Source organism: Perognathus longimembris, chromosome 1 (assembly GCF_023159225.1).
Source record: "Perognathus longimembris pacificus isolate PPM17 chromosome 1, ASM2315922v1, whole genome shotgun sequence".
Taxonomy (NCBI): domain Eukaryota; kingdom Metazoa; phylum Chordata; class Mammalia; order Rodentia; family Heteromyidae; genus Perognathus; species Perognathus longimembris.
Window position 1 is genome coordinate 50,697,468 of NC_063161.1, and position 16,469 is coordinate 50,713,936.

Here is a 16,469-nt window from a genome sequence, read left to right on the forward strand (position 1 = left end):
CCATGTGTAAGTGAATGAAAGCTCTAAGCCAAACACCAAACTCTGCCCCAAGCTGGGCCTCTACTGGGAACAGCCTCTCCCTTTCCTCACAAGCTGCCAATGCACTCACCCTTCCAGACTATGCTCTTCTACATAAGTTGCTTCTGCTCCTCCTGGCCCAATGACCCCATGAACCCCAACACACTCCTCCCTCTCTTCTCATTTCTCAGCTGACTGTAACTTCCTTGGTCAGTCTACCATTGGGAGATGTTCTATTCTTGAGGAAAGCACCAGAGGTGGGCATAGTCATAATCTAAGCCCTCTGCCTGAACTTGGTGAAATCCTTGTCTCCTTGGATCCTCAGTTTCTCCCTGTAAATAGGAATGGCATGCTCCTTCATAGCCATGCTGAGTTAGAAGACCTGACTTAAGTAAGACATTGTGCCTAACCTTTGACCTTCAGTCACTGTGTGAGAAGCTGTGGCTACTGCTGCAGACCCTGAAAACTGAGACCCAGTGTGACTGGGGGTCTGGGACCACCTCAATAAAGAGACAGAAAGGAAAACAGTTAAGGGACAGCATTGGAAGTAAAAGGAGACATAGGGACACTGCACAGCTGTGGTTTTTGCCCCAGTGTCATGTGCCAGGTCTCTTTTCTGCTGCCTTTGAGGCCTCCAGAAAGGTTAGCAGGAAACGTCCTGACATAGGAGCCAGCTTGGGGTGCATTCTCAACTTGGCTCACTTGCCTTGGGGAAAATGGGCTTGTCTGACCAGTCTTCATCTGCATGGTGTCAGGAGTACCATCATTATGACTGCCTCACACCACAAGAGAACCATTTTCCATCCCCATCAAATCCAAGAAGGGACAGATGAGGGGCCAAGGGAAACCCCTTCTGATATTTCCCCTAGTGGGGTACAAGGGTTTATCATATGCAAGTTTCTTTTTTACCTCACCTCTGCACAGGACTACTTGGGAGGCCAGCAAAGTTCTTGATGCCCTCTTGACTGGAGCATACTTGACAACACTAGGGCATGTGTATATCTATCTTCTGAACTGGATGTGCAGTCTTGGATCTGGGCATGTTGGGCATAGAGAACAGTAAAATTCTTGCCTGGCTCCCTCATGCTGTTTGAGTGCCCACTTGGCCAACCCACCACATCATGAAATTAGGATCCCTAGAGTCTAAGGTTCTCTCACTTGTCACTAAAATGCAGGGAGACTTGTAAATTGGAGTTTGGTGACTGAAATAGGATGTTATTTTTTACAATGTTTATCCTAGTGTGTGACAGATCTGCAAGCAATTTGTCCCAGATGAAACTGTTCTTTTTGACCCATAGATCCCTGGTTCCTTCCCTCTCTCCCTCTTCCGCCCCCAGGCTCCTGGTAATCATTGTCCTACTCTCTATTTCTTTTTTTTTGCCAGGCCTTGGTCTTGAACTCATGACCTGGGCTCTGTCCTGAGCTTCTTTTGCTCAAGGCTAGGACTCTACCACTTGAGCCACAAGGCCACTCCAGCCTTTTCTATGTATGCGGTACTAAGGAATCAAACCCAGGGCTTCATGCATGGTAGGCAAGTACTCTACCAGTAAGCCACATTCCCAAAATGCCTACTTCATATTCAGTATTTATAAGTGAGATGCAGTAGAGTACACGTGATTCTATTGGCATAGCGGTATCAATAGGGAACAAGTTATATGGAGAAAGAGTGAGACCCCTCTTCCTGCCTTGATAATAGTTCCTGGAATTGCATATTTCAGAATCAGATAGATATTTCTAGTATCTACTTTAACGTGGTGCAACTTAATATTTTAATGATATGCCTTTTCATAATGCCAACATCTGAGAAAACACTGAAAGAGTTCTGATCTTCCTTGGCACTAATTTTACAGTAACCTGGGTTTGGCTCACTCTCTCACAGACCAGTTTTAGCTGTTGAAGCTGTCTGTACTATGATATTAAGGACCAAATAATAGTTGCTGAACTCTTACTCATCAGAATTGTTCAAGTCTCACCGCATGGTCGCCTCCTTGCTTGTTATGCTTGGTTGCAGCGCCAACTAACAATGCCAGATATATAAAAATTAAGTGTTCAGGGGCTGAGAATGTGGCTTAGTGGTAGAATGCATGAAGCCCTGGGTTTGATTACTCAGTACCACATAAACAGAAAAAGCTGTAACTGAAGCCCCAGAACTAGCAAACAAAAAAAGAAAAATCAACCCTAAAATTCATATGGAAGCCTGAAAGACACTTTCTAGACAAAGCAATCCTGGGTAAAACAGCAATGCTAGAGCAAAATTATCACCATGTCCAACTTTATACCACAGCACCAGAGAAACAAACAGTATGGTTTCAGCACAAAGCAGACACGTGAGCCAATAGAGAAAGAGGGAAGATACTGAAAAATTGAAACAAATGATTCTGGGGAAAACATTGAAGATTAAACAGACCTTTATCCCTTACCCCATTCAAAAATCAACTTCACAAGGCTCAATGACCCAAAAACTTGAATCTGCTATGGAAAACATAGGGAAAACACTTCAAGACAAAAGCCCTGACAAAGGCTTTCTAAATAGGACTTGAATAATGGCGCTCTCCTGGCAAAAAATCGGTTAGTGTATAGTATACACATGACTCCAATAGCTCAGGAAATAAGAACCAGACCTGACAAATGGAAATTGCATCAAATTCTAAAACACTGCACAACAGAAAAAAGTAATAACTGAATGAAGACTCTGCCTAACAAAAGAGGAAACCTTTGCCACATATTCATCCAAGGGGAGATTTATACCTAGCACAGACAAACATCTCAAAAAAAATAAGCCAAACAATAAAACAGCAATCCATCTAGATCTAAATTTCTTCAGCACATGAAACATTATACCAAAGGAGAATACTCTTAGGAGAGGAACCCAAAGGCACAATGCTTACAGACCTCTCATCATATAAAATAATAATTATAGAAATGAACTCCAAAAAAAGAACTTTATAATTACAATAAAAATATTTTAAAGGATAATACAATCAATACAAATGGGGACAGGCATAGTAATCCAATGTAATCCAAGCTACTCAGAAAGCAGAAATGGAGATGGTCACAGTTCAACACCAGGCTGAACACAACAAAAAACGATGTGATTTCAATGAAAAAACTAGGTATAGATTGCTTGTATCCCTCATACTTCCTCATTCTTTAGTAGTTGCCTTCCCCCATTTGGTTGTCAGGAAGGTTTTAACTTTCTTATTTTCTTGAAGTAGGTACACAAAAGAAGTTTCAACATGTCACTTTGTAAGTACAATGCATCTTGATCAATGTCCCTTTTTATCATCTCTCCCAATCCATCCAATCCTCTCAAGTAACCTAGTACCATTTTCATATATGTACATTTCATATATATGTATTCTCTGTTCATCTGCCCCCATCCCTGTGACCTCAGCCTCTTTCAAGAACACATTCAGCTTCCTGATACTCATTTTGTTAAGCTGTAAGCCAGTTGTTCAAAGGAGTTATGCCACTGGAATCTTCCCTTGTATATACTGCACAACTTAATGTGTTTGTATATATAGGCATATGCTATATATGTTTACATATATAAGTTAGATCTAATTTACACATGAGAGAAAAAATGTGTCTCTTGTCTCCAATTCTAACTTACTTCACTTAATTTTTTCATGCAGTTTTTAGTTTATTAGCTTATCCTGCCATGTGCAAGTTGTATAGGCTATAATGCCCTATTCACATGCTGTCCTACTAGCTCATTACTAATAAATAGATTCTATTATCTCCATTAGTTTTATTTGATTTCCCTTTTAGAAGTATTAAGGTTTAAACTCAGGGCTTTGTATTTGATAGGCAGGTACTCTATTGTTGAGCGTTGCCTACAATTCTATTATTTCCATTTTATAAATAATAAAACCAAGGCACAAAAAGATTAGCCTCTGAGAAGTTAAAAGACAGTAAGGAGTGGAGCAGGGATTCAAATGCAACCTTATTGGTTCTGAAAGATTCATAATGACTCACCACTTTTTCTAGGTTGTTTGTCATTGTTGTTATTGTTTGGGTCCTATTAATTGAACCCAGGGCCTCATATATGCTAAACACATGGTCTATCAATAAGCTACAACCCCAACTCAACCCTTTGCAATCCTATCTTTACTTCCTGAGTTCTGGGATTACAGTGAGCACTACCATGTCCAGCAAGAACTTATAAATGTTGTTTGTTTGTTTTAAGTTAAGCATAAGGCTGGGTGTGTGGCTTAGTGGTAGAGTGCTTCCCTAGCTTGCATGAGTGTTAGCCTAGAACAAAACAAAAACTCAGAACAGTGCTCAGGCCCTGAGTCCAAGCAAAAAAAGAAAAAAAATTCAAGCTGGGTGTCCATGACCCACACCTGTAATCCTAGCTACGCAGGAGGCTGACTGGTGAGGATGGCAATTCAAAGCCAGCCCAGACAGAAAAGACATCATAAGGGTCTTATCTCTAATTAACTACTCAAAAGCCAGAAATGGAGCTGTGACGCAAAGTACCAAAAGAGCTCAGGAACAGCACCCAGAGCCCAGGCAGTTCAAGCCTCTTAACCATCAAAAAAGTAATAATCATAATTATTATTCAATTATTCAATAGCTTAGGTATCAAGGAAATGCAAGTCAAAACTACACACAAATTTTCTCCCCCCGTCATAACTGCTATCTTTGTTTTGTATTGTTGCCTGTCCTGGGGCTTGGGCTCAGGGCCTAAAGCAATATCCCTGGCTGCCTATTTGCTCAAGGCTAACACTTTGCCACTTGAGCCACAGCACCACTTCTGGCTTTTTCTCTTTATGTGGTGCTAAGGAATTGAACCCAGGGCTTCATGCATGCAAGGCGAGTACTCTACCACGAAGCCATATTCCTAGCACCCATATTGCTATCTTAAGAAAACAAAAAAGGGCTGGGAATGTGGTTTAGTGGTAGAGTGCTTGTTTTGGCCTGCACGAAGCCCTGGGTTCGATTCCTCTGTACCACATAAACAGAAAAGGCCAAAAGCGGTACTGTGGCTCAAATGGTAGAGCTCTAGATTTGGGCACCTAGAGGCTCCAGGACAAAGCTCAGGCCCTGAGTTTAAGCCCCAGGCCAGGCCAGGCCAGGTCAGGCAGATAGGTGGGAGGAGAGGGGTTAGGAGAAAGGAAGAAAACAAAAAAAACACAAATGTCGATAAAAATATAGGAAAAGAGAAATCCTTATTCACAACTTCTGGGGAAATCAGTATGAAAAAAACAATAGAATTTGCAAGCCAGGTTCTGGTAACACATACCTGTAATCCTAACTACTCATGAAGCTGAAATCTGAGGACTGCAGTTTGAAGGCAGTCCACACAGAAAATTCCATGAGATTCATCTCCCATAAACCACCAGAAAGGCAGGATTGGAAGTATGGCTCAAGTGGTATAATTCCAGTCTAAAAGGGGGGGGGGAAGGAAAGCAAGAGCCAGAGGTTCTGCTATGGGCACTAAGAAAAATAAATCAAACTTCATATGATCAAGCAATACCACACCTCAGCAGAAAGTTAAATCAGCTTACACTGAAGAAAAAGCCCACCTGGACAACCATATTTATCTATCCCTGCATTAATCACAGGGGCCAAATTATGGAATTAGGCCAGGTGGTCTATCATGGGTAAATAAAGAAAATGTCATACTTAGACACAATAGAGTTTTAGTCTGCCATAAAGAACAGTAAAATTAAGTTGTATGAGGCTAAATGGATGAAACTAAATATATTTAGCAAATATTAGATAATTACTTCCTATTTCATAAATGTGGAATTTAGAAGAAAAACAAGGCCATGAGATGGGCACCAGTAGCTCACATTTGTAATCCTAGCTACTCAGGAGGCTAAGATCTGAGTATCACAGTTTGAAGCCATCCCAGGCACGAAAGTTGCCATGAGACTTTATCTCCAATAAAGCACTCAAAAACCAGAAGAGATGCTGTGGCTCAAGTGATATAGGGCTAGTTTTGAGCACAAAAGAAGCTAAGGGACAGTGCCCGGGCCCTGAGTTCAAGCCCTACAACTGACATAAAAAAAAAAGCAATGAAAGTAAAGTAAGATTGTTAGTAATATGGGAAGGGAATGGCAAAAGTGTCTGGGTTATAAGAAAGGGTAACTGAGGAAGTAAATATGACCCAAGTATGTTATATGCATATAGGAATATGTCATGATGAAAATGGAAGAACAAAAAAATAAGCAAACGAAAAACAACAAAAAATAAAATGAAAAATCCAAATCCCAAAACCAAAAAATGAAAACCACCATACCAAGAAAGAAGGACACTATGTCCAGTACTATGCCCAACAGGTCATAAAAGAACAAGATAGGTGGTCTCACTATATGTGGGTCTACCAGGTCGCTTACCAAACAGCCCTCCTACAGGGAGGCTACAGCCAGGGTCTGAAATTCCATCCCTGTGACCCTTTGTGAGGTCAGAGTAGGAGTGGGCCCGGCCTATGGCCATTTTCTCACTTTTTGTCCTTGATACCTAATTCACTTTGTAATAAAAATATAACTTCAGAGGCTATAGGCTTTGCTGGGTTGTGGATTGGCATTTACTTATGGAGAAATTAAAGCATACAGAATGCTTCAATGGTAATTTCATTTGGTAATCGGGTCATGTATAGTAACTTCTTAGCTTTTGAAGATGTCATAGTAAACCAGGTTCCAGTGGCTCAGGCCTATAATCCTAGCTACTCAGGAGGCTGAGATCTGATGGATGGCAGTTCATAGCTAGCCTGGGCAGCAAAGTCTATAAAATCCCATCTACAATTAACCAACAAAATGCTGGACAGGAGCCATGGCTCTGGTGATAGTATCAGTTACATCCATAAGTCAGTATTTAAGCCCTGGCACTGGCAAAAAAAACCACACAAAACAAAAGCAAACAAAAAACCACCTATCTACCCTTAACTTTTTGTTCTTGAAATTAAGATTGAATAATGTGGGGAGGGAAGAGCCAAAGGGGAAAAAGGGTTGATTAGTGTTTATAAGGCTGGTGGCCATTTTTTTCCAGTCATAGGGCTTGAATTTAGGGCCTAGGTGCTGTCCCTCAGCTTTTATGCTCAAAACTAGTACTCTACCATCTTGAGGCACTGTTCCACTCCCAGTTTTCTGGGATAAGAGATAAGAGTCTCACAGACCTTACTGCCTGGGCTGGCTTTGAACTGTGATCCATACCTCTCAGCCTCCTGAGTAGTTAGGGTTACAGATGTGAGCCACTAGCACCCAGCTAGGATGGTGACATTTCACTAGCATTGTGATACTTTAACAAAATGCTCTGCTAAGACACAGCACATGTTAATATTTAAGGAGCTGATAAGAGGGATTTCATAATCATTGCCCCATAATATCATTGCTCACATTAGAAACCTTGGGGCCCAGATGGCAGTAGGCTGACATATTCAAAATGATTTTTACAAACAACATTGGGAGCCAAGAACCCTATAGGCAGCAAGTGTGTCCCTACAACAGAAGGCATTTTTAGGGGTCCCAGTCCCTTCCTGCTACTGTAACAAAATCCATCGCACTGTGTAATTCATCAATAGAAATTGATTCCTCAGACCAGATCAGACTCCTCAGGTCAGAAAATGGGAGAAAGATCAGTGTGTGGAGTTATCTGCCAATATCCCAAGGCTTCAACATGGAAGAGATATTTTCACACACGTGTATTGTGACTACAGAAGATCAGTGACATAATTTGTATAAGTACAATCATTATCAAGATGAAGTCTGACAAAAGATGTGTTTATAAGCGATTTTGGTTATGGAAACAATTGTTATTTCACAGATGTAACTACCTTCAACGTCCCATGTGTATCTGTAGTTTCTATTATTGATGATGTTCTTGTATCACCTTCCTGTGGTTGTACCTACACTATCTCTGTAATCTTATCTGAGTATATTGGAAACCATGTATCCTGGTATTGGAACTAGGAAATTGAAAGGGAATACCAAAATTGAGAGAGACAGGGTAAAAAAAAAAGACAAACAACTACAAAAGCAATACTTGCAAAACTGTTTGGTGTAAGTGAACTGCCACCTGGGGGGGGAGGAAGGGAAAGGGGAAGGAGGGAGGGGAGTATGAGGGACAACGTAACAAACAATACAAGAAGTGTATCCAATGCCTAACGTATGAAACTGTAACCTCTCTGTACATCAGTTTGATAATAAAAATTTGAAAAAAAAAAAAAAGGATTTTAGAAATAGGCTGCAGCACGCAAATGCTCACTGAGCTGGAGGTGGGAATATAACTTTGACTTTTGGCTCTGAATGTAATGCAGAAAATGAGTACAAGCCAGCCTGGCATTGCTTATCCCTTCTACTAAATAAGTAAAACCAATAATAAATGGCTGAAATAATAAATATGCACCCTTTGAAACTCAACAATAAAATATGTTCGTATTCTAAAAAAAGAAAAAGAAGAAAGTAAGATGATAAAACTATAGGAAAGGGAGAAGGCGGAAGGGGAAGTGACAGAGGAGGGGGTAAGATTGAATGGAATGTGTCACATATTATGAGTGGAAATGTCACAGTAAAATCCGCTCCTATGTTACTCATGTATGCTAATAAAAATTTTATGTGAATAATAAAAAAAGTAAATACTCAACATTGGCTGGGTGCTGGTGGTGCACACCTGTAATCGTAGCTACTCAGGAGGCTCAGATCTGAAGACATGATTCAAAGCCAGCCCAGCTAGGAAAGTCTATAAGACTCTTATCTCCAAATAACCAGCAGAAGTAGAGCTATGGCGCAAGTAGTAGAGCTTTGTGCTCAGGGACTGCACCAAGGCCTTAAGTTCAAGCCCCAGGACTAGTACAAAAAAAAATCAACATCTCGAAGTGGAGGTATGGTTCAACTGGTAGAGCATCAAGCCTTGAGCAAAAAACCTGAGACAACACCCAGGTCCTGAGTTCAAGCTCCAGTACCAGCACCCACACACACACACACACACACACACACACACACACACACACACACACACACAAATGATCCTTGCTAACTTAAATTTCTTTAAAAACAGAGTCACTAACTTAGGCTAATGGTCTTCAGCTTGGGTCCTGTGTAGAGGCTGTCTGGAGATGAGGCTGATGGTTTTCTGGTTTCCTAAGGATAGGCAGGGCTGGTCCAACCTGAGTCAGTGCAGGATCTCAGCACAGAGGGACTTCCCACTTGGATGCTGCTTCCTGATCTCACACATGGTGGCTTAGCACCAGTAAAAGGTTTGAACCTCTTTCCTGACATGAGCTCTATTTGGAATTAAAGTTCAGCTGGGCTGAATTATGAGACCTGGGATATCCTACATCCTAGGGAAGATATTAACCAAAAACAAAAATAATCAGACTTCTTCCTCCCTCCCCTCTCACACAGAAACAAACACAGAGATAAACACATTGGCAAAGTATAAAACTATTTAAGTGAATGTAGCAGTGGTACTCCCTAGACACTATGTTGAAAATGGCTATATAATTTGTGGGTAGGATGGGAGGGGAAAACTAAGAGAGCAAGGAAGCGGAAAACAATTACCCAAAAAGAAATTTATTCTGTACCTGACTATGTAACTGTAGCCCCACTTCATATCACCTTTATATTAACAATTTTTTAAAGGTTTAATCTAAATGACACCAGGTGCTGGTGGCTCACACCTATAATCCTAGATATACTGGAAGTGGAGCTGTGGTTCAACGTGGAAGAGCACTAGCCTTGAGTAAAAAAAGTTCAAGGAGAGCGCCCAGGTCCAGGTCCGGAGTTCAAGCCCCATGAGATTGGGGGAAAAAATGTACTCATTACTTGATTTACATAACTGTAACCCCTTCTACATCATCTTTACAATTAAGAAAAACTTAAAAAAATAAACACAAGAAGCTGGAACTGAAGGTGTGGCTCAAGTGGTAGAATGCCAGCCATTTAATAGCTGAGGCCCTGAGCTCAATTTCCAGAGTCACCACCAAAAGAGAGAGAGAGAGAAAGAGAGAGAGAGAGAGAGAGAGAGAGAGAGAGAGAGAGAGCAAGAGAGAGACAAAAGATTTATTTTGACTCACAGTCTAGGAAGTTGTAGTGTAAAATTGGGCAAAATCATCACTTCTGGGCCTGTTGTGAGACAGTGAAGGAATGTATGGTAGAAACCACTTACCTCTTGGTAGGAAACAAAGAGGAGAGACCAAAGTCCTCTAATACCTGTGAGCATGCCCCCAATGACCTAAACCACATACTAGGCCCACTACCTCACAATAGCACTTTGAGGTGGAGGGGTGAGGGGGTAGGAGGGCAAGTCTTTGAACATGAGCCTTTAGGGGATGCTTTAGATCCAAATTACAGCACACACCTATCCATATTCCCATTCACCTCTCAACATTGTTCAGCTCCTTGTCATCCCCACAAACTTCTTTGGGTTCATTGGATCCACTAAGCCCTGAAGCAAGTATCAATGTATGAAAGCCCCTCAAGGAGCTCACACTAAAGATTTATAGGCCAGCCTTTCCTCCTCTAGTCTGCTTGGTGAATGATGCAGGTGAACAAGCCATTAAGGAGGAGGAAGCTACCTACCCAACTCCTAGAATAGCAAAAGCTCTCAGTTATGTCCAATTTGTTTTACTTGCTTTAAGCATAATTTTAACATGAAGTTGCATAGTATATAGGTTGTTGACATATGAACTATTTGATTTAGCTTCACTGCCTATCTTGCTCCCAGAATGTGACTGCTTCCTTGATTCATTGCCATATCCTAGACCTAGTGTGATGGCTGGCACATTACACTAACATGTTAAATAATTCCCTCCGATCCCTCGCCCCCACTGGTTCCTCCCTATTACTCAGATTTCCATCACTATAACAAGTATCTGCTGTAGCTGGGCACCGATGGTTCATTCCTGAAATCTCAGCTACTCAAGAGGCTGAGATCTGAGAATTGTGATTTGAAGCCAGCCCAAACAGAGCCAGTCCATGTGAGATTCTTAACTCTAATTAACCACTCAAAAATTGCAAATGGCACTGTAGCTCAAAATGGTAGAGTGCTGCCCTTGAGCAATAGAGCTCAGGATCAGTGCTCAGGCCCTGAGTTCAAACCCCAAAATCAGTCAAGAAAACCAAAGAAGAGGAGGAGGGAGAAGGCGAGGAGGAGGGAGAAGGCGAGGAGGAGGAGGAGGAAGGGGAGGAGTAGGAGGAGGAGAAGAAGAAGGAGGAGGAGGAGGAGGAGGAGGAGGAGGAGGAGGAGGAGGAGGAGGAGGAGGAAGAGGAGGAGGAGGAGGAGGAGGAGGGGAAGAAGAAGAAGAAGAATATATTTGCTGTAAACAACCTTAAAAGAAGTAATGTCGGATTCCAAATGGATAAAAGACCACAATTAAAACAGATACCCTGAAAACACTAAAAGAAGGAGTAGGAGAAACCCTTGGGCTCCTTGGCACAGGACAAAACTTCCTTAACAAAGACTCAGCAATGCTACAAATCAAAGAAAGGATGGACAAATGGGACTGCATCAAATTGCAGAGCTTCTGCAGGGCAAAGGACATAGCTTGCAAGATAAACAGAAAGGCCACAGATTGAAAAAAGATCTTTACCGTCCATACAACGGACAAAGGCCTCATATCTAAAAAATACATAGAACTCAAAAAATTACATTCCTCCAAAACAAAACCACAAAGAATCAATAGCCTCCTCAACAAGAGGGCTAAAGACTTAAAAAGAGACTTCCCTGATGAGGAAATGAGAATAGCCAAGAGATATATGAAAAAGTGTTCTACATCACTGTCCATAAAAGAAATGCAAATCAAAACAACATTGAGATTCCATCTAACCCTAGTAAGAATGTCCTATATCAAGAAAACTAACAATAACAAATGTTGGAGGGGATGTGGCCAAAAGGGAACCCTACTTCATTGTTGGTGAGAATGTAAACTGTTTCGGCCACTCTGGAAAGCGGTATGGAGATTCCTCAAAAGGCTAAACATAGAGCTACCCTATGACCCACCAGCCCCACTTTTGGGCATTCTCACCAAAAGACCATAAACAAGAACACATTAAAGCTACCAGCACAACAATGTTCATCGCAGCACAATTTGTCATAGCTAGAATATGGAACCAACCCAGATGCCCCTCAGTACACAAATGGATCATGAAAATGAGGTACATATACACAATGGAATTTTATGCCTCTAACAGAAAGAATGATATTGGCCCATTCGTAAGAAAATGGAAGGACTTGGAAAAAATTATACTAAGTGAAGTGAGCCAGACCCAAAGAAACATGGCCTCTGTGGTCTCCCTCATAGGGAATAATTAGCACTGGTTTAGGCTAGTCACAGCAGAGGATCACAAGAGCCTAATAGCTATGCCACTATGAATGCATAAGATAATGCTAAGTTAAATGACCTCCATGTTATGGAAACAAGTGATATATCACTGTTGTAATTAATTTCAACATGTCATGTGAAACCGTAGCTTCTATTGCTGATGATCCTCTTGGATCCCCTTCCTGTGGTTGTACCTGCAGTATCACTGTATCTTAACTGAGTATATTGGAAATTGTATATCCTGGTATTAGAACTAGGTAAGTCAAAGGGAATACCAAAATCGAGAGACACAGGATAAAAAGACAAACGACTACAATAGCAATACTTGCAAAACTGTTTGGTGTTAACCAAGTGAACAACTCATGAGGGGAGAGGGAAAGGGGGAGTGGGGTAATGAGGGAGGAGGTAACAAACAGTACAAGAAATGTATCCAATGCCTAACATATGAAACTGTAACCTCTCTGTACATCATTTTGACAATAAAAATATAAATATCAAAAGAATAAATGTTAAAAAAAGAAACTGTAACCTCTCTTGTACATCACTTTGACGATAAATAAGAGAAACAATAAAAAATAAGTAATGTTGTGGAAAAACATACATACACCCTTTTTATTTTCCCTGAGCCTGGCTTACTTCACACAATATGATTTGGTGCAGATCCATCCATGTTTTCTCTCTTATGTGGTCATATGCACACATAAATAATGGGCAGAATAAAGTATGTACATTGAATGAGAGCCTATGATGTAATCCCATCTAAAAATGGAAAGAGTTTAATACAGTGAGGACCACTAAATTGAAACATGTATTGAGTTAGAGCAAGGGAGGGGTAGAGGGTAAGTAAAAAGAGGAATGGTGGGTGAGATCACAAGACAATGTATATCTGTGAAAATGGAACAAGAAAATCTGGTGACACTTGTGGGGGCAAGGTGGGAGGAAGGAAAAATGATGGAAAGAATGATTCTAATCAAGATGCATTTAAACATATAGACGGACATGATAAGTTGGAATCCCCTTATTACTGTTACTTGAAAAATATCAATAAACAAATATTTTTAAAAACTTTAAAAAAAGAAGTAATGTTGGAGGAAGAAAGAAGAAAAAATGTTGATGTGGTTCACAATTTTGGAGGATTCTGTCCATGATCGGTTGGCTCTGTTGTTTGGGCCTGTGCAGCACATTTTGGTGAGGAGGGTGGGGTGGAACAAAGCTTTTTACCTCATGGTTGCTGAAAACCAAACAGAGAAAGAAGAGTGCTAGGACCTTATCTCAAAAACAAGCCAGACTCACATCTGTAATCAGGAGGTAATAACCAGGGGTTGGTAAGAGGACTGCAGTTTGAGGTTCTCATGGCAAAAGTTAGCACAGTGATACTACCTAAAAAAGGTCTAAAGGGCTGGAAATGTGACTTAGTGGTAGAGTGCTCACCTAGCATGCATGAAGCCACAGGTTAAATTCCTCAGCACCACATACACAGAAAAAGCAGGAAGTGGTCACTGTGGCTCAAGTGGTAGTGCTAGCCTTCAACATAAAGAAGCCAAGGAAAGTGCTCAGGCCCCGAGTCCAAGCCCTAGGATTGGCCAAAAAAAAAAAAAGGAACTAAAGGCAAAAGGATTGAGTTCAATCTTCAATATGGGGATGTGGGAACAGGGAGGTAGCTTCCTTCCACTGTAGTTTGGAGGTATCAAACAACCACAAAGAGACAAGGAGGAAGCCATACAGAGGTTAATAGACTTCAAAGAAGGAAAAAGGGTAGTGCTGGTATTTTAGCACCTTGATCTAAAGGTGCCTGAAGATGCTTTGTTAATTTTCATGACAAATTCCTTTACTGGAATTCAAATATACCCCCTAAGTCCACTGAGTGTGTTACTGTGAAAAATGAGTTGGATTGATTCTACTCACTTCAAACCTAGGACCCAAGCCTGGCACCACCTCTCAGGTATTGAGACTTTGCACATCAGTCTCTGCCTTGCCTTTCAGCTGGATCTCCAGCTTCTTCTACCTATTAGCCTGGCATTCCCACTTGTAACGCCCTCTTCTTAGGGAAGGGGTATGTAAGATGAGGAGAGCAGCACTCCCAAGCAAGGACCCCAGAACTACAAGCTCCCATATTGTCATTGCACTGCCTATACCCATGTCATAGGCGCCCTCTATACTAATGATCTCTGCCTACAGTTCTCTGGAAGCCTTATAGCATCCTCCTGGTTCAGGGACTCACTAACCCTGCTCTGGGATGACCCTACATCCCAAATCTGCAGACCCACACCTGTCCCCTACACAGGTACCTGAGCAGCAACTTTTGGAGGGTGTGCCCCTTGCCATGACCTACCAAATCTCCTCTTGTCTCCCAGCCCTGCCTGGGTCCCTCCTCTTTGCCAGAACAAGTCCTCCAAAGAACACTTAAGGAAAACCACCTGCTCCCATACCCACATACACGTCAGGTGCCCTGGACCAGTGCCTCTGTCACAAAGCATCTTTCTTCTCCTTCCTCCTGCATCTACACTCTCCTCTTGCTCTATCCTCTAGTCCCAAAGCTCTTCCTCCAAGGCCTCTCAATACTGGCTCTTCCATACAAGTCTTCAGCTCAAAGGCTTCCTCTGTGGGGTTTCTCAAGGCAACCACAAAGCCCCCTAAGCCCAGACTTTGTGTCACATGTCTTACTGATTTTCTTCTTGGCCTTGCTAGAAATGACCTTCACAGATACAAGGGTAGCTTGTAGCCTTGGTCTTCCACCAGATTATACACTAAGAGAATGGTCCATCAGTAAGTGCTGCCTGTAACACACAATAAACTCTGTTCTTAAACATCAAGGTATCTGGCTAGAATAGCATCTGTTAGTGATGAGTTTTGGTTTTAGTGAAATAGGCATGTAGAAAGATGCTCTTGCTGCCAGATGCTGATGGCTCACACCTATAATCCTAGTATCAGGAGGCTGAAACCTGAGGATCATGATCTGAAGCCAACCTGGGCAGTAAAGTCCATGTAAAATAAAGTAAGTCTTATCTCCAATTAACCACCAGAAAACCAGAGTGACACTGTGGCTCACAGTGCTAGAGAGCTAGCCTTGAACAATAAGAGCTTAAGGACAGTGTCAAGGCTGGGAGTTCAAGCTCCACAAAAAAAAAAAAAAAAAAAAAAAAAAAAACAGAAAAAAATAAGATGCTCCAGGTCCCTTGGGTTTTATTCAATATATACTAAAAGTATATTTTGAGAAGATTCTGATGTGATTTTGACTGGTGAGGGCCAGGTTACATAAGAATAGTAGTCTAGTTACTGACCATTTCCTTGAAGAGCTGACATTAGAGCAAAGCCTGGGAGACATAAAAAAGCAAGGGATGTAAGCCAGGCACCAGTGGCTCACACTCAGGAGACTGAAATCTGAAGATTAGAGTTCAAGGCTAACCAAGGGAAGAAAAGTCCCTGAGCCTTTTTTTTTTTTTTTTTGCCAATCCTGGGGCTTAAACTCAGGTCCTGGGCACTGTCCGCGGGTTTTTGTTTCCCCCCTCAGGGCTGGCACTATACCACTTGAGGTAGAGGGCCACTCCTGGCTTTCTCTGTTCATGTGGTGCTGAGAAATCAAACCCAGGGTTTCATGCGTGCTAGGCAAGCACTCTACCGCTAAGCCACATCCCTTGCCTCCCTGCAACTCTGATATCTTCAATTAATCAACAAAAAGTCAGAAGTGAGGGTGTGGCTAAAGTGGAGGGGCGCCAACCTCAAATGATGAAAGCTAAGGCAAGGGGGTTCAGGCCCTGAATTCCAGCCACAGTACACACACACACACACACACACACACACACACACACACACACACTCTTGGGCCACTCAGTGGAGAGAGGATGGGTGGGGGGTAGGGCAGGCAGGGTCACCAGGGTGTCTAAACAAGCTCACCTGTGTTGGGACAGCACTGTACTGGGGAGGCCAGAGGGACAGCCACAGGCCCAGGCTTCGGGGAAAGCCCTGGCGTTCATGGAGGCTGAGGATCTGCTGATAGCTTAGACTCAGTGAGTGGAAATAAAAGTGGATTTGGGTTTGAGAGGAAATACTCGGGATGGATGGTGGAAGATAATTCTGAAGGGTTCCGGGGAAGGGGGAGGGGCAATTTAGGGGCAGCCTGACAGGAAATGTCTGAACAGGCTTGTTTGACTTGCCTTTCAAACACAGAAGGGGGCCTCCT